The sequence below is a fragment of the Acomys russatus genome, chromosome X, assembly GCF_903995435.1.
Source record: "Acomys russatus chromosome X, mAcoRus1.1, whole genome shotgun sequence".
Taxonomy (NCBI): Eukaryota; Metazoa; Chordata; class Mammalia; order Rodentia; family Muridae; genus Acomys; species Acomys russatus.
In genome coordinates, this window is record NC_067169.1 from 83,172,087 (window position 1) to 83,189,074 (window position 16,988).

General features: G+C 36.0%; 1 protein-coding gene across 1 annotated transcript in view; it reads left to right on the forward strand.

The window, feature by feature from the left end:
* Col4a5 (collagen type IV alpha 5 chain) overlaps positions 1-16,988 on the forward strand; it is a 192,155-nt gene that overhangs the window by 552 nt on the left and 174,615 nt on the right. The window lies entirely within an intron of this gene.

A 16,988-nucleotide genomic window follows, 5' to 3' on the forward strand; every position in this document is an offset into this window, starting at 1 on the left:
CTACATGCTCTCGAAACTTGGCTTAATAGTTTGATATTTGGCTCCTCAGAAATTGAACTACAGTCAAAGTGTTAATAGCCTTGGTGGAGTTTTTCTCTTGGCATATGCTTTTTTTTTCTTAAGCAACATGAACCTACCCCCACCCCAGGGCTGTAAAGTTCTGACCTGCTTTCTGACCTGTTGACACCATGCCTATACAAATGTTAAAGTAACATACCAATCAAAGTGAAGGAAAGAAGCACAGCTTTGGGCTTCAGGAGGGTTGCACCTTTAAAAAAAAAAGTTAGGGGTTTCTGTTTGCTCACAGCCTTTTCTTTTTAATTCCCCAAACCACCTGAAATCACCTACTTAAAGGGGAGAAATTCTTAATTTTCAAATGGAAATGAGCTTTGTGGGTTAGAAGAGTGGGGGAGGATGGATGCACATGTGAGATGACAGAGCAAAAAGTTCCACTTGCGTTTAGGAATGTAGACTGGATGCCACAGTCTGCTCCTGAGCACGGAATCTGGGTAGTCCCAGCACCCACTCTCCTGGATCTAAGAGGGAAAGGCAAAGGAATGAATGGCTTTTGTTGCAGAAACTGTTTTCCAGTTTGAAGCCATCATACTTAATTTCATGTGACCTGTGAATAACTAAGTGTGTGACAAATTATTTAAGTGTTATGTTTGAGTAATCAGAATGGATGTTTAAAAAAAAAAGACACCTAAATATGACATTATATGAAGGCTTAGGCCTTCACATGGTTGAGTGACTAGCAATCTCTTAGATGCAAATACTATATAACAGATATTGTGAGTCCACTTGAAAGTTAGATGACAGGGTTCCTATTGCCCTCAGCACACCTCAGATCACACTGCCCTCTGTATGCCCTGGAAAAAACTATGTGTGCTGCTAGTATAAAAAGTAACTTTTATGTTATAGTAATCACAACATAATTATGGTGGAAAATCTGCTGGAAAACCTACACATATCAATTGTTTTAATTATGCATACCATCATTTTCCTCTATCAAGGCAGATATAGGATTTAATACTGTTATTTTAGTGCTGAGAATTTTTAATGGGGTAAGGTTTAGACAGTCAATATGGCTAAAGATTGTTAGACTAACTTATAATCGTGCTATAGAAAATAGTTCACTTGAAGATCATCTTAGTGTGTATCCTTTACAGCATTTGCCTCAGGGCAAAGATTTTGTGGATGATTCATGAGGCAATCCTTCCTTGTAATGATCTTGCTAGTAATAAATATGCACTAGATACCAACTATACAGGTTTGTTTAATAACACTGCAAGCCAATTTAAATCTGCTTATATTAATAATGAAATTTTTTGATTGGCAAAAATTATGAGCACACTTGTTTTTTGTATTCTTAAATTGAGTCTTTGTGAAGTAATTGTTTTTTTCCCCTCCTATACAGTTTTTAAAGGACATTTTAGTTCACACTTTCCTATGGTTAGAATTTTGTCTGTCTTTTAAATACAGGGGTTTGTTTTTCATGCTTCACAAATAAGTGTCCTAGTTAAATGAAAGTTTTAATCAGCTAAAAAGTATGAATGATATCTGCTCTCCACACTGGTGCTAGGGATATTGGTGACCTTCTCCAGAGTGAAACTTGACCATAGTTGGTTAGTTTTTCACTGATGTTGTCTAATATTGAAGATTTTGTATCAGAAAGCAGATTCCTTCTTAAATTAATTAAATTTTTCATAGATATGTGATTTCTCTGTTTCTGAAGTCATGCCAAATTTGGATATCACAAATATGTAGAAGTTTTAAAGGGAGAATGTTCACTAGGTAGAATAAAATAACACAGGTACTAAATGGTTAGCAGTAAGAAACAAAAAAGACAGCTTTCGACTTTAAGGATCAGTTTTAGTGATGGAAATAGCATATTTTTAAATGTTAAGATAATTATGGTAACACAAATTGTCAAATAGATAACTTTGTAGATTTATAGTTATGTCTATAAATAATATGTACAATTACACTACTTTTAGCATACAAAGGTTTGTGAGTTGTTTATAATTTCTATAGTACATGTTCTATAATTTAAACCATACTCTGTGCCTTGTGCCTAGTGGTAAGAATTTACCAAGGGTAAGATTAAAGCTTTTGGACATGAATTTTTTTTCCTATGAAATGTTCTATTCTATGGGAAGAAATGGCCATCTTTGCGTTCATGATCTTTTTTAGGTTACATTATTCAGTATTTATTAATGTGCTAAGTAATATGCTAGTATATACTGGCATACATTTTAATATTTAGTCTTTTTGTGGTGCTATGGATTGAGCCCAGGATTCAAGTGCACTGCATTTATCTGTGGTCTCTTCTTAAGAGATCTATAATGTATGTGCATATATATGTGTATGTGTTTATATGTATATACTCATATAGAGAGCTTTGTATATATGCATAAAGAGAGCTGCTTTGTGTATGAGTAAACTATGAAAGAGAGAGGTTAAAAAACTTGCTAAAAATCACATAGGCAGTAAGTTGTGTAGCGCTGGCAAATTTAAATTCAGACTTTTCCCTTAACTCTCTTACACTTTCTCCTTTGCATGTAATCTGTAGAATTATGTTGTATTTAAAATGCATGGATCTCTATTACGTTTTTTGGACACAGAAGATATAATGTTAATGATGATGGAGTTTACATCTTTTACTGTTCATTTTATGTAAAGCAGTATAGCATAATGCAAATAGATGTGTATTTTAGAGAGCACTTTGATCTCTGTGCATGGACAGAGTGAGATAGTTTAAATGCAATCTGAAAGCAGTCACAGATTGTATGATTTTATGTAATCTCATTAAAATTTAGATTTATAAAACACCTACAACTTGTGATAGATGGTTTTCTTTGGAAATAATTGCCCTATGCTTCTTCTCTAGCGATTTTAAGTTTGTACAAATGTGCAGCAATATTCCTGTTGTACTAAATAAGAAAGGTATGGTACAGTTTTGCCAAAAATGATCAATTCAGTTACTTGATTTTTTTTTTTACTTATTTACCTACACCTTAATATCTGATTTTGTTCACTCAATTATCTATCTTTAGATGTACTTTTTGTAGTTCTGATAATGAAATTTAGGACTTTGCACACACTATCTAAACACTTTACAATTGATCTCCATCTCCAGCTCTGTATCTATAGTCTTACACAAATCTTCCTACATGTACCTGTCCTGTTATTTTGGAGGAGTGCATAATTTTCCCTGTGTTTTTACTTGGTTTTTGATGTTTGTAGTTGCAAGATGTGATTATTTTTTCTTGAGTTACCCTTGACAACTTGGTTAGAATAGTGTCTGCCAATTTTTTCTACTATAAAGTCATTTTCTTCCTTTTACAAATACAGAGTAAGCTGATCTTATAAGACTGTGCAGGATAATGGTGTGAGACACTGTAAATAGGCAATTAATCTATTTTTCATGATAGTTTCCCCACCAATTCTTGCATCTGTTAATGTTTCTGGCATGAATGATCATTACAATTCAATTTGCCAAAGGTGATTTAAATTTTCAAACATTTTCTACAGTAATTAATTGAAGTTTACTATATTACATTTTTACTGTTTTCAATTTATTATATATTTATTTATTCACTATGTGTAACATTAGCAAAATGAATGTGTGCTTTATTTTTATTTATAATGAATTACGATTTTTTACAAGTATTTGTTGAAATTATTCTAAATATATACCAAACCTGGAGTGTGTTCACATGTGTTTCCTTCAGTTCTGAGCATATATTCATTGAGTAACATTACAAAATGGCCATTTCTCCTTTCCTTGCTCTAAGCTGGGGATGAGGCACTTCTCCAAGGATTCTATTCTCTTTGCAAAATAGAGGTATTTAGAAAAGATTTGGATGCTTGCTGTGCTTGCTGTGACTGTGCTGTCATTTCATAGTCCTTTTTAGCAGATAGGCTGAAATACACATTGTCTTAGTTTTACCCATAACACCTAACACACGCACGCACGCACGCACGCACGCGTAGGCATTTTACATACTGGCTGCTAACATCAATCTCTTAGATGCTTTCTATATGTTGAAAAATTAGAATTCATAACAATATCTCAAATTGTAGTCAGAGATCGCTGAAGAAATACACATTCTTGCTGTGATGGGATCTTTTTGTTTTCTGCTATCTCTTATTTTGGGGATTTGACTGGGAGGGTAAGGGAGATCTTGGGGATTGAACCCAGGATCTTGAACATGTTAAACAAGTATTCTTGCAATTAGCCTCACCCTCTATATAACTTGCTAACTCTTTCCTGTCACTCTCTACATAATTTTAAAGGCCTGTCATGATCTTTCCTGTAATTCAGCTTTCTTGTACAGTACTTTTTGCCGTATTCTCTTCCCATTGTGCCCTAGGAAAGCATTTCTAAAACACTTATAGTGTGGGATGGATATTTCCATTCTTTTTCTTGATTCTCAATTCTAGCATAATGTTACATTTTCAGCAGATGCTTATTCAGAAACTCCTAATAAGTAAAGAGTTGCATTTATTCTATTCTATTTAGCTACCATGTCCACAACTCTCTCTCTCCTTCTCTCTCTGTCTCACTGTCTTTCTGTCTCTGTTTCTGTCTGTCTGTCTGTCTGTCTGTCTCTCTCTCTCTCCTCTCTCGCTCTCTCTCCTCCCTCTCTCTCTCTCTCTCTCTCTCTCTCTCTCTGTGTGTGTGTGTGTGTGTGTGTGTTAGATATTATAGATAAAATTAAGACAATGTTCTATTTTCGTGGAGTGTATTTATTTCTCCGTAATATCACAGCAATTGTTGATTAAACTTTTCTTTGAACAAATGTAGTATTTATCTTTTCCAAGTTTACTGTGTGTTTGGTTTAACAATCATTTTATTTTATGGAATTCTGCCTGTTCTTTTTATTATATCATCAGCTACTTGGAGGCAATAATTACATGTCCCTATTTAACCAATTTTTGTTGACATTTTTGTCTAGTGAATAGTAATATGTAACCAATGTTGGAAAATTAAAAAAGATGGAGAAGTATAGTGAAGCAAAGAAAAATCTGACCACAATTCTTTTAGTAGTCTACAAATAACTTCTATTATTCTTTTGGTAGTTTTTCCTTCTTATATACATAATTTAAAGCAATTTATTTATTTATTTTCAGTTATAAAATCTTTATCTTAGAGTATGAAAAATCTTACTCTTAAAACTTTAATTTTAAATAGCTTCTAAAAATATAATTTATATTTATACAAACCACTGAACTACTTGTTTTTTTGTTGAGACACAATCTTTCTACTTAATCCAAGCTGCCTTCCAACTTGCAGTCCTCCTGCCTCAGAGTGCTAAGTGTTTGGATTACAGATATGCACCTAGCAATGTGTCCTCCTACTTTAGTAAAATATATTTTTAAAATTCAAGATTTTCATTATTCTAATCAATTATTCCATGAATATTTCTTATTCTGTATTTTAATCTTTGACTACTACTATCCCTGTCCTTAGTACTTAATGTGTTAAACATTCTTGCTATATTTAGTCTTTGAACCATCAAGTAGACCTTAATACTCAGGAAATTTATATCAACACATAAATTATGTGAGCCTTTTTAGTAATTACATTAATTAAGAAGATAATTCTGCTTCCACTTTTAAAATTATGTTCCCCAAACACTAGGGAAAGCCAGGGGAACCACAAAGAAGAGGGGGAGGAAGGATTGGAGGAGCAAGAAGGATTGAGGACACCATGAGAACACAGGCCACAGGATCAAGTAAGCAGTACTCATAGGGGCTCACAGAGACTGAAGCGATAATCACAGAGCTTGTGTGGGTCCGACCTAGTTGTTTCACTTGAGGTTTTTGTGGAACTTCTAACAGTGGAAGTGCAGGGTGTCTCTGACTCTTTTGCCTGCCCTTGGGACCCTTTTCCTCCTACTGCATTGCCTTGGCCAGTCTTGATATGAGGGTTTGTGCCTAGTCTTAATGTAATTTGTTATGCCATGTTAGGTTGATATTTCTGGGAAGCCTGCTCTTTTTTTTTTCTTTCTTTTTTTCCTTAAGGGAAACAGAGAAGGAGTAGACCTAGAAGAAAGAGAATATTGGGACGGGTGACTGTGAGGAGAGGAGATTTGAGAAATTGCAGTCTAGATATAACGTATGTATAGAATAAAAATAAAAATAAGAACACTACAGCAACAACATTTACATTTGTTTATTATTAATACATAGAAAGGTATGCATGAACGGATTAATGTGCGGTGTTTCAAAATGTCTATAATGATTAATACAGGTTAACTATGCTTACCTCATCAAACATTTATCATTTCTTTATGGTGAAAACATTTAAAGCTCATTTCTTAGCTTATTGAAATGTACAGCACATAATTGCTATCTATAATCACCCTACTGTGCAACACCACACTGAACTTCTTTCTCTTATCTAGCTAAGTTCTCATTAAACAACCTTTTCCTGTTTCCATTTTTCTACATACTCTCTGCAGGCCTCTGGTATCCACTTTCCAATTAGCAAATTCTATGATTTTAACTTAATTATATTTTGTGTATAGGGAAGACTTTTTAGTATTTCTCTTTTTGTGTTATTTTATTACATTTCTCCCCATGTTGTAATGATAAGTGCTTGTTCTTTTATATGGCTGGATATTATTCAATGTATATGTGTATTGTTATTTTCTTCATCTGTGGATGGACACTTAGCTTCTTTCCATTCTGTATTGTGAATAGTGCTACAGTAAACACAGATGTGTACCTGTCTCCAATACAGATTTAACTTCCTTTTGCTATATACTCTGTGTTGAAACTGCAGAATCAGATAATAAGTCTAGTTTTAATTATCGAGGAATTTCCATACTTTCCATAATGGTTGTTTTAACATGCACTCCAACCAACAAAGTTCCATCTTCTCTAGAGAAAAATTGCCTTTTTCTCCATATCATTGCAAAAACTTACTGTTTTCATGTGTGTGTGTGTGTGTGTGTGTGTGTGTGTGTGTGTGTGTGTGTCCCTCAGCACATGTACATGCATTCAGAGGACAAAGGAGGGTATTGGGTGCCTTCTTTATTATCTCCAATTATTTTGTGAGACAGAGATCTTGCTGAACCTGAAGCTCACTTTCTGGGTAATGCTGAGAGGCCGCTGAGTGTCCTGCATCCTCCTGACTACATTTCTCAGTTTGGAGGTTATAAGCATGCAAGATCATTCCTGGCATCATGTGGGTACTAGGAATTTGAACCATGGGCCTCATGCTTCCATAGAAATCCCTCTTATTCACTATGCTATAACCCAGCCCTCTTACAGACTCTCAACTTAAAACATCCATCTAGACCTAAAAACATCTTAACCCCTAAACAGCTAAGCTTAATTGTAAGACTAAACTATCTGGCCTCCAACCCCATCAGAGACTTGAGAAGAAATAAAATTAATTACCTGAGTATACAAGAAGTGCGGGTTTGCAGCTTCCAATCAGAATTTTAGAATCATCACAAGATAGGAAGGATGTTTTCTATAAGGTTGCCAAATACAGTTAACCAAGACACAATGAATGTAACATTCCTATAATCCCTGATTATTTCATGGTTCTTCTTCTTCCTGTATGTAATTTTTTTTACATGCCAAAAAAAGTAAAATAAAATCTTTTGAAGAAGAATTAAAAAAAAATAAGAAAGAAAGAAAGAAAAAGAAAGAAAGAAAGAGAGAGAGAGAAAGAAAGAAAGAAAGAAAGAAAGAAAGAAAGAAAGAAAGAAAGAAAGAAAAAGACGGGCTCTCACTCTGTAACCCAGGCTGACCTCAAGCTCATTGTGATTCTTTCTTTTTTACCACCAAAGACCTGGGATTACAGATATGCTCAGTATTGATTTGGGTTATTTGATTTTGTTCTATTGAATTTTAGATTTCATTATATATTCTAAGTATTAGCCAAATGTATGATACATACATGTCAAAGATCTTGTCCCATTATGCATATTATATATTTATTCCCATGATTGTTTCTTTTCTGTACTTGAAGGTTTTGCTTGATAGGCTTACTCTTGCCATGTGTGTGTTTATATAAATAACATAGGTTAACTTAACTGTCCACAGTGAGGTAGTTAGTGTGAGCAGGACAAGGTTTAAAGCAGTTCATCCTGGCACCAAAACCTGATCACAAGACCAGTCCTCATAATAGATACATGTTAAAACAGAGAAGTCACATTATACCAAAAAGCGGGAGGCTGGAGGGCTGTTTCACTGCTTAAAAAGGCTGATTCTCAGCAACCTTGTCAGGTGGCTCACCATCTCCCCATAATTCCAGCTCCAGGCTCCAGGGATCCAGTACCTATTTACCATTGTCCCTTCTATAATTTCTCCCTTTAATTGATCACTTGGCATGTCCCATCATTTAACAACATTTTATTGTAACTACCTAGGGTACTTTTCTACAAGGACCTAGATTTTAATTTTGGAAACTATACATTCCCTCTTTTTTTTTTTTCCTTAGAGAAAGATGGAGCCCACCCATCTTAAATGACACTCCTCTTACATACAATAAGGCTATGCAGGATCTCAGTGTACTAACTGTCTTTCTGAGGGGAGTTTGATGATGTATCTGGAATGTAAAATCTTTCTACCTTCCTTGCTAACTCTTTCACCATCCCTACACCATAGAAGTCCAGTGGACTTTTTTTGAGTGGCTATGCACCTGCCTAGTCTCTCTTTGCTCTCTTCATCTATCACCTGTGGTACTCCAAAAGCTTCACTCTGTTAAGCTATGTTATCCTCAGGACAATATTACCTAAGTCACCATTTCTTCTGTTTAGAATATTAAACTTGTTGGGAGGTGTGGAACAAGCGGCTCTCTATTCATTTTGTACCCTTCCTACGTGGCTTTCTATCTGCATTTCCTCAATATGTAAATGGCTTTATTACTTCCTTACCAGCCTTGTAGCTTGCACAATTCAAATGTATTCCTCTCCAAAGATACACACTCTTATACATTATGACTTCTTCAGGTGGCATTTGAATAGGTGAATTTTAAATGTATGAATGATAGCAATCTGCTCTTGCCAAATTACTTTCCATAATGATTTTACCAAATAAACTTCTATCCGTAATGTAGAAGAGAGCCTATGAGTTAATCTTTAATATGTTTCTTTCTATCTACTACAGGGACTATGGAGCTGATGCTCAATTTACAGCCATTTGGTTGGATGCTTTGGCCCTATCCTGTAATGATTTTCTTTCTAAAATGTAATCATTCTATAATTTCATCCCATTTTTGAACATAGCAAACAGTGGTTGAAAGTCATTTTCAAAAATATATTCTTGCTAATTAACATTATAAATGATCCACCCAGTCACTTGGCTAAATCTTTATTATAAAATTAGTTTCTTCAGAAGAAACTATTCTTGAGGGGTTTTGGAGAGACAGCTTTACTGTGATGTCTGCCACAGAGGCTCCTTTTATTTGAAGGAACCAGATTCTCATTTTATGCATCAATGCTTGAGTATATTTACCTTCATAATCTGTGCGGGTCCAACTGTCCTTTATTTCTTTAGCAGCTTCTGTTGGCCATTAACCAAAAGGCAGGATGGTGCCTGTCACTCTGTTGAAATGAGACTCTTTTTGTTTGTTTGTTTTGCTTGGTTTGGTTTGGTTTTTTGAGATAGGGTTTCTCTGTGTAGTCTTGGCTGTCCTGGAATACATCTGTAGACCAGTTTGGCCTCAGAAATCTGCTTGCCTCTGCCTCCCAGAGTGCTGGGATTACAGGCATGCGCCACCATCCCTGGCTGAAATGGGACTCTTGAATCCCTTGTTATTTGCTAATAGGAGACAACCAAAGGCAAATTCTATAATTGAAGACCTTTTATACTATAAGTCTTTAATTGTTCATTTGGTCACAAAATCTTACAGTTGGTTACAAATGAATATGGAGAGTAAAGAGTCATTTATAGAGAAGTGGTAATCTGTTTAATCAAATTATATTTTTCACAGTGAGTAATTAAATAAGACAGAAATTAAATCAAAATATTTGAATATTTCTCCTACATGTAGGATGATAAGTTTTGGCTCTAAAGTTCCTTCTAGTGTATATGGCATTTAGTCTTGAAGGCTGCTCAGATGTTTGGAGAAAAGTAGTCTTAAGAAGGAGACACCGCATAGGCGGTGGTGGCGCACACCTTTAAGCCCAGCATTTAGGAGACAGAGGCAGGTGGATCTCTGAGAGGCCAGCATGGCCTACAGAATAAGTTTTAAGACCGTCAGGACTGCACAGGGAAACTCTATATCAAAGACCATACCCCCAAAAGAGAGATTACTGAAAATTTATAACAACATATCCTGTATATTGTCTATTTATAAGACTTTTTATTTCTTAAAGAAAGGAAAGTACTTCTTCTCATAGTCTCACAGTCTAATAAAGGTCAATATGATATGCTGTCTCTTTTCATGGAAGCAAGGCATGTTAATGCATTTGTATCAAAAAGATTGCTTTCTGTTGCTTGTAGTTGAAAGTTTAAATTCTTTGTGGACTCTTTGTCCCCTTTAAACCAAGTATTTTGTAAAGACTTGCTAATTCTTTTCCTTTTATGTATATGGCTTCTTTGCCTGCATGTATGTGCAACATCTGTGTGCTTGATGCCCTGAAAAGGCCTGAAGAGGCCATCAGATACCCTGGAACTGAGTTACAGACTGTTATCCGCCACCGGGTAGGTGCTGGGGGAAATTATTGGTCTCTCTGAAAGAGCAATAAGTGCTATTAATCACCCAGACATCTCTCCTGCCCTACAAAGAGGTCTTTTAAATGCTGCTAAGTTTTAATTTTAACATGGTTGTGTTAGTTACTGTTTTATTGCTGTGAAAAGACACTGTGACCAAGGTAGCTCATAAAATAAGGCATTTATTTGGGCACTTAAGAAAAAGCAATTTTAGAGGGTTAGTCCATGAGCCTATGGTCACGATGTTGGAAAAAAAAAAACAGGCATGGTACTAGAGTAGTACCAGAGAGAGAGAGAGAGAGAGAGAGAGAGAGAGAGACAGAGACAGAGACAGAGACAGAGACAGAGAGAGACAGACAGAGAGACAGAGAGACAGAGACAGAGAGAGCTAGGAGAGAGAGTGAGAGAGACAAACAGACAGAGAGAGAGAGTAAGAGAGCTAGAGAGAGAGAGAGAGACAGACAGACAGAGACAGAGACAAAGACGGAGACAGAGAGAAAGAGAGACAGAGAGAGACTAGACCTGATGTGAGCCTTCCCCTAGCAGCACATGTCCTCCAGCAAGATTAAATCTCCCCTAACAAGGCCAGACCTCTTGTCTTCCCAGACAGTTCCACTAACTGGGGACCAAAGCATTTAAATATATGAGCATATGCATGCCATTCTCATTCAAACCACCACAGTGTTACATCATGATAAAAAATTTTATTTTAATAGTTAATCTAGGAATTTTTAAGAGAGTAAGAAAGTCCTGAAACTGAAACTTTTGTAATCTAGTGCTCTACAGAGAACAGTTCTACTATTATACATGGACAACAGCATGATTGATGAAATATGATGCTAGTTGCTTGCAGAGGCAGATGTGGAAAGTGCCTTTTTACAAACTTGTTCTAGCTTTTATCAGTTTAGTGATAGGAAAGCTGAGAATGTGATTTTGCAATCTTATTCATTTTGATGGCACATATCCAATACAAAAAACAAAATGAAAATATGAAGTAATGCTTACCTTTTCTACATAAAAACCCAACTTCATGAACTATATGTATATAAATTTTATATTCATTAATTCATGGATTTTTTATTCATTCCATAGTGATTTTATATATACCTACCCCCTTTTATTTATTCTTCTCTCATTTGTTTTATCCCAATTGTGTATGTCTTATATGTGTCATATTAAATTTATTTCTGTTTGAATAGTATTCAATTTAAAATAGTAATGTTTAGGAATACAATAGATTTTTACCTATTGACCTATTTACCTGCAGTTTTATGAAATTAACTTTAATATGTCTTTGATAGGCTCTTTACGATTATGTGCACTGTTATGGCAGCTGTGAATCAAGATAAATTTACCCCCCAACACACAGCCTTGGCAATTCTGGGAGTAGAACCTATGGCTTCTTTCATCCTAGGGAAGGTCTTTCCCATCGATCTCAACCCTTAGGTTTCTTTATTATGTTCTGTTTTTAATACTGCTTTTGTTTTCTTACTCAATTGTCTGTAGTAGGATCTTCACAAGAAGTTACCCTTTCTAAGGTTGGAAAATAATTTTTCTACAGCTAGCTAGTTTTTTATGGCAACGGCACAAGCCTAGAAGCAATTAGTAGATCAATATCTGCCTTCAGCATTTTTAAAGATTATTTTGCCAAACCTGTGTTGTGTGCAGGCTAAAGGTCAAAGTTGGGTGCCTTCTTCAAAAGGTCTCCACTTTATTTTTTGACTTTAGAGTCTCTCATTGAGTATAGGGCTCACCTATTCACTAGATAGCTGGCCAGCAAACTCTTGGATATGCCTCTCTCCACATTCCCAGTGCTGAGGTTACAGGTTCATGTCACTAGACCTGGGGTTTATATGTGTGCTGAGGATCTATGTTTGTGCAGCAAGCTTTGCACCCACTCAGCCATCACCGTATTCCTTGCTTTCACACTTTTAAACATATATCCTTTTCATTTGCACAATCTGAAAACTGGATGTCAGGCAGGCTCAGAGGTTAAGAGCACTCCCGCTCTTCCAAGGGTCTTGAGTTCAATTCCCAGAACCTATATGATAGCTCACAACCATCTATAATCTGGTGCTCTTTTCTAGTGTACAGGCATACATGCAGGGAGAACACTATATACATAATAAATAAGTAAATAAATCTTTTTTGAAACCTAGATGTTGTCATCTATGTGTGAATGCTTGTTTGTATTTATATGTATGTGCGTGTCTTTACACATCTATTCACACCTATAGTATGAGAACTACCTGAAGAACAGAGACCATATTTCATAACTTTATACTTGGCATCACCTAGCAGACAGACTTTCATTAAATTAATGGAACGTAAAATTTATGGTTAATTAATTTTCTCATACCCAAAGTATCATTTTTAATTATAGGAGAGTAGTGCGTGGTGTTTATAAAGAGAAAAGGCTGGGATCGTTCACATACTTCTTTTTTTCTGTACCTTGTTTTTCTCGAAGAAATTTTCTTCTATTTGATAGTATTATAGAAAACAAGAAGTTAAACTGCATATGGGTCTCAGATTTGGCTACTGATAATAATGTTTAAGAGAAACACTATTTGATTTATTTTTCTTTTTGGGGGCAATTTTTAAAAATGTTTTGTAGTTTATTCAAATTACATCTCAATTGTGATCCCCTGCCCCCGTGCTTGTATCTTCCTGTTCCCACCCTCCCTCCCTCTTTCACCCTATTCCCCTCCCCTAGACCTCTGACAGAAGGGAACCTCCTCCCCCACCATGTGACCACAGCCTATAAATTCTCATCTGGATAGCCTGCTTCCCCTTCCTCTGTGTGCCCACTGTGCCTCCCAGCCAAGGGGAAGTGATTAAATAGGGGCACCAGAGTTCATGTCAGAAGCAGTCCCCACTCCTCCAACAGCTGTGGAGAATGAGCTGTCAATTGGCTAGATCTGAAAAGGGGGTCTAGGTTCACTGCATGCATTGCCTTTGGTTGATGCAATAGTTTGTGCAGTCCCTTGCCCCGCCCTGTCCAGATCCTAGGCCTTAATGGTCTCCTTGTGGGGGCTCTCGAACCCTCTGTGTCCTTCTGTATCCCCATTCTTCCATACCACTCCCAGTGCTCCACCAGGAGTTCAGCAGGAAGTCCCAGCATCTGTGCCGATCCCCTGCTGGGTGGAGTGTCTCAGAGGACATTTATGTTGGGCTAATATCCACTTAGAAGTGAGTATATACCATGGTTTATTTTTCTATGAGGGAAATGTCTCTTAACATCTTTATTTTGACATAACTTTATTGGGTAATGTTTGAAAAATGGCCCTTGAAGAAATGTTCTATGCTGATATTTTGAGTTAGCTGAAGTTAATATAGCTTCATGAAGCTTTCTTTCTACAATAAAAAGATACATTTCAGCTTTGTTATCTTTTCTGAGTAGTTTTCCTAGCTGGCTATAAATAAGTCAATTTGTTTAGAGTCTATACTAATGTTAATTTTCAGACTCTCTTTCTTTTTAAAATAAAGCACCCAATTTCTTTTACATTGTGATTTTCAAGATTAAGTTGTACATTTACCCCAGATACGGAGATGTTATAGGTTTCTTCAGTCTTATAAAAATTTATATCCCTAGATAGCAAATTTTCTCATTAATTCAACATGCTTATGTCCTAAAAAATACTTGACACATTTTGTAAGAAGAGAGAGAATATATTTTCTCTCTTTCAGTTTTTAAAACCAGGTAAATTTTGGGGTTCAATATTTTTACTTCAGAAAGTATACTCAAATTCTAGGAATTTAGTTAATGGTGAAAAGATTCATTCTTAACAGTAACTTCTCTCAATTCTATTTGCTTGCTTATCTTGTAAAGCCTATTTAGGCATACCATTTTTCTCTGCAGTTCCATCAGACTTCTTTTTTGTTACAGTACAAACTCATTAGACCTTATCACTGTCTTCATGCCTTCATTTGTGTCTACTGTGTAATGGAAAAAATACAAAGACTAATGTTGGAGAGGTCACCTTTTTTAGAGGCTGAAAGTTTCATCCTCAGAGGTTTGGATTTGTTTCCTAGACTGACTGCCAGTTTCGAATTTGTAGCATGACAATCTTTATAATAAGGATGTTATTTATAGTACCTATACTCCATGATCCAGAGTTAGGGAAAACAGAGTTATTATATTTCTTTAGATGTGCAAGTCATTATAATATGGAGTCAGCAATCTACTGGAAAACAATAGCAAGTTCGAAGTTAGGTATTACTAACTTTATTTTTAGCTATTGCAAACATTATATTTCTCAGGTTTTGTTTTAAAATCAGACCTCAATTTAATTGGGAGAGACTGGAAATTTTAGTGGTAAAGGTTTACTACAGACTGTACTCTTAGTTTTGCTTATAAGTCTACTTTTTATATATGTTCTTAGCTTGTATTGTTTAGCACATGTTTTAAAATTATAAGAGTATTTAAACACCAATGAATGGGAAAGAATCACAGGAGACAATAGTCTCATTAAATCAGTTAATAATAGAAATGTGCACTCCTTAGAACCTTAACTTGGTTGCTTTTGGATAAAATATTATGGCACTTAAAATTTTAGCTCCTTCTGTAAGTTTAGAAAGCCATCACACGCGTGTACACACACACACACACACACACACACATACACACACACACACACACACAAAAACCAGTGATACCCAAAAATGAATTTTCTGTATTTTCATGCATCTTAGTTACTTTCCTATTGTTGTGAAAAAAACATGACCAAGGCAATTAAGGCAATTGTTTAATTTGGGGCTCATGGTTCCAATACCATCCTGGCACGGAACATGGTAATAGACAGTCAGATATGACACACGGGCACTGGAACACTAGCTGAGAGCTTACATCTGATCTACAAGCATTAGGCAAGGAGACAGATTGGGAAACCTCAGAACCCACCTTGAGTGATGCACCTTCTTTAGCAAGGCCATACACACCTCCTCATCCTTCTCACAGAGTTCCAAAACCTAGAGTACCGACCACTCCAATATATGAGCTACATTTCTATTACAGGTAGGTCTGTAGGCATATCATAATGCAAGATGTGTTTGAACAACTTCAAAAGGTGCACCCCATCATGCAACTTCTTTATGAAAGATGTGGCAAGATAGAAATCCTGGGGGAAATGATGGAATACTGTAAATGGGAAGGAGTTCACTCTAGAGTGTTGGCTGAAGCCTCTCAAGCTGTGAATGAAATAGCCCAGCACAGTGAGTATTTTCTGTGAAGATTTCTTGCAGAGAAACAATATTCTGTTTATATAGAGTTCTTTTACATTTTCAGTTAAAAGCAGATAAAAGAGATTTATTCAATTTGATCAAATTGAGAAGAGGCACACAGAGGACCAGTGCCCACCCAAGTCCATCTTTTAGCTACATGGAGATGTTTCAAAGACTGTTAAAATAACAGTGAATCATGCTTAAAATCAAGTGTGTATCATATTTCTCATTTCCTACTCACCTAGAAGTCTCATTAGAAATCTGTTTGCACGAAAACAAATATGTTGACCTCCTTGCAAAGCCCTTGTGGCCCACGGGGTTTTATCTTACACCTCCAGAGATGGTTGACTACTCATCCCCAAACAAGAGATCTATACTATGCCCTTTTAGGCTTAGGGAAATACAAAAGAGGAAATGGAAAGAAATTAAGACCAGAAAAAAGGGAAAAGGGCTGTTGGGGAAAAAATCCACACATTTTTGGGCAAGACATTATAATCATGAACTTATAGTAGCTTTAGATGCCTCAGAATAAATAGAAGAAAGACTTGGGAGCCCTATCCCTATCCCTCACTGCTTATACAGATTCTGGCAAAGGGATAGTCACTGCCTTCAGCTGTGTATGCACCAGGCTTCAGTGGATAATTCAGATCCATTGGTTACACAGGTTGCCCTGGTTAAAGAAAATGGATCATAAGGAAGCAAAACAAAGCAAAGGAAAACAAAAGTTGTGAGTTAGGAAAGGGAATGGGTGGAGAGATGAGGGGGAGTTAAGAGAGGATGGAAGGAGAAAGAAATTAGAATGCATTATATACCTAAATGATATTGAAAAAGAACTAACTAGATGAAAGAATGGAAGTGGGAAAAGTTTCTTAGAAACTCTTCAAGATGTAACTTTAAAGCTACCAAAATGGTATACAAGGTTACTACTGTGACATTTAATGCACGGGTCTCCTAGTGAGAAGCCTGCAGCCTTGTTTCCTGGAAATGCTTTATTCTTTCCCTGTTTTCACAAAACTCCACACTGGCCAGTTGTAACATTCTTTTCTGTGGGGAAATCAAGGACCTGCCATTACCTGAGTGGAGGTCCC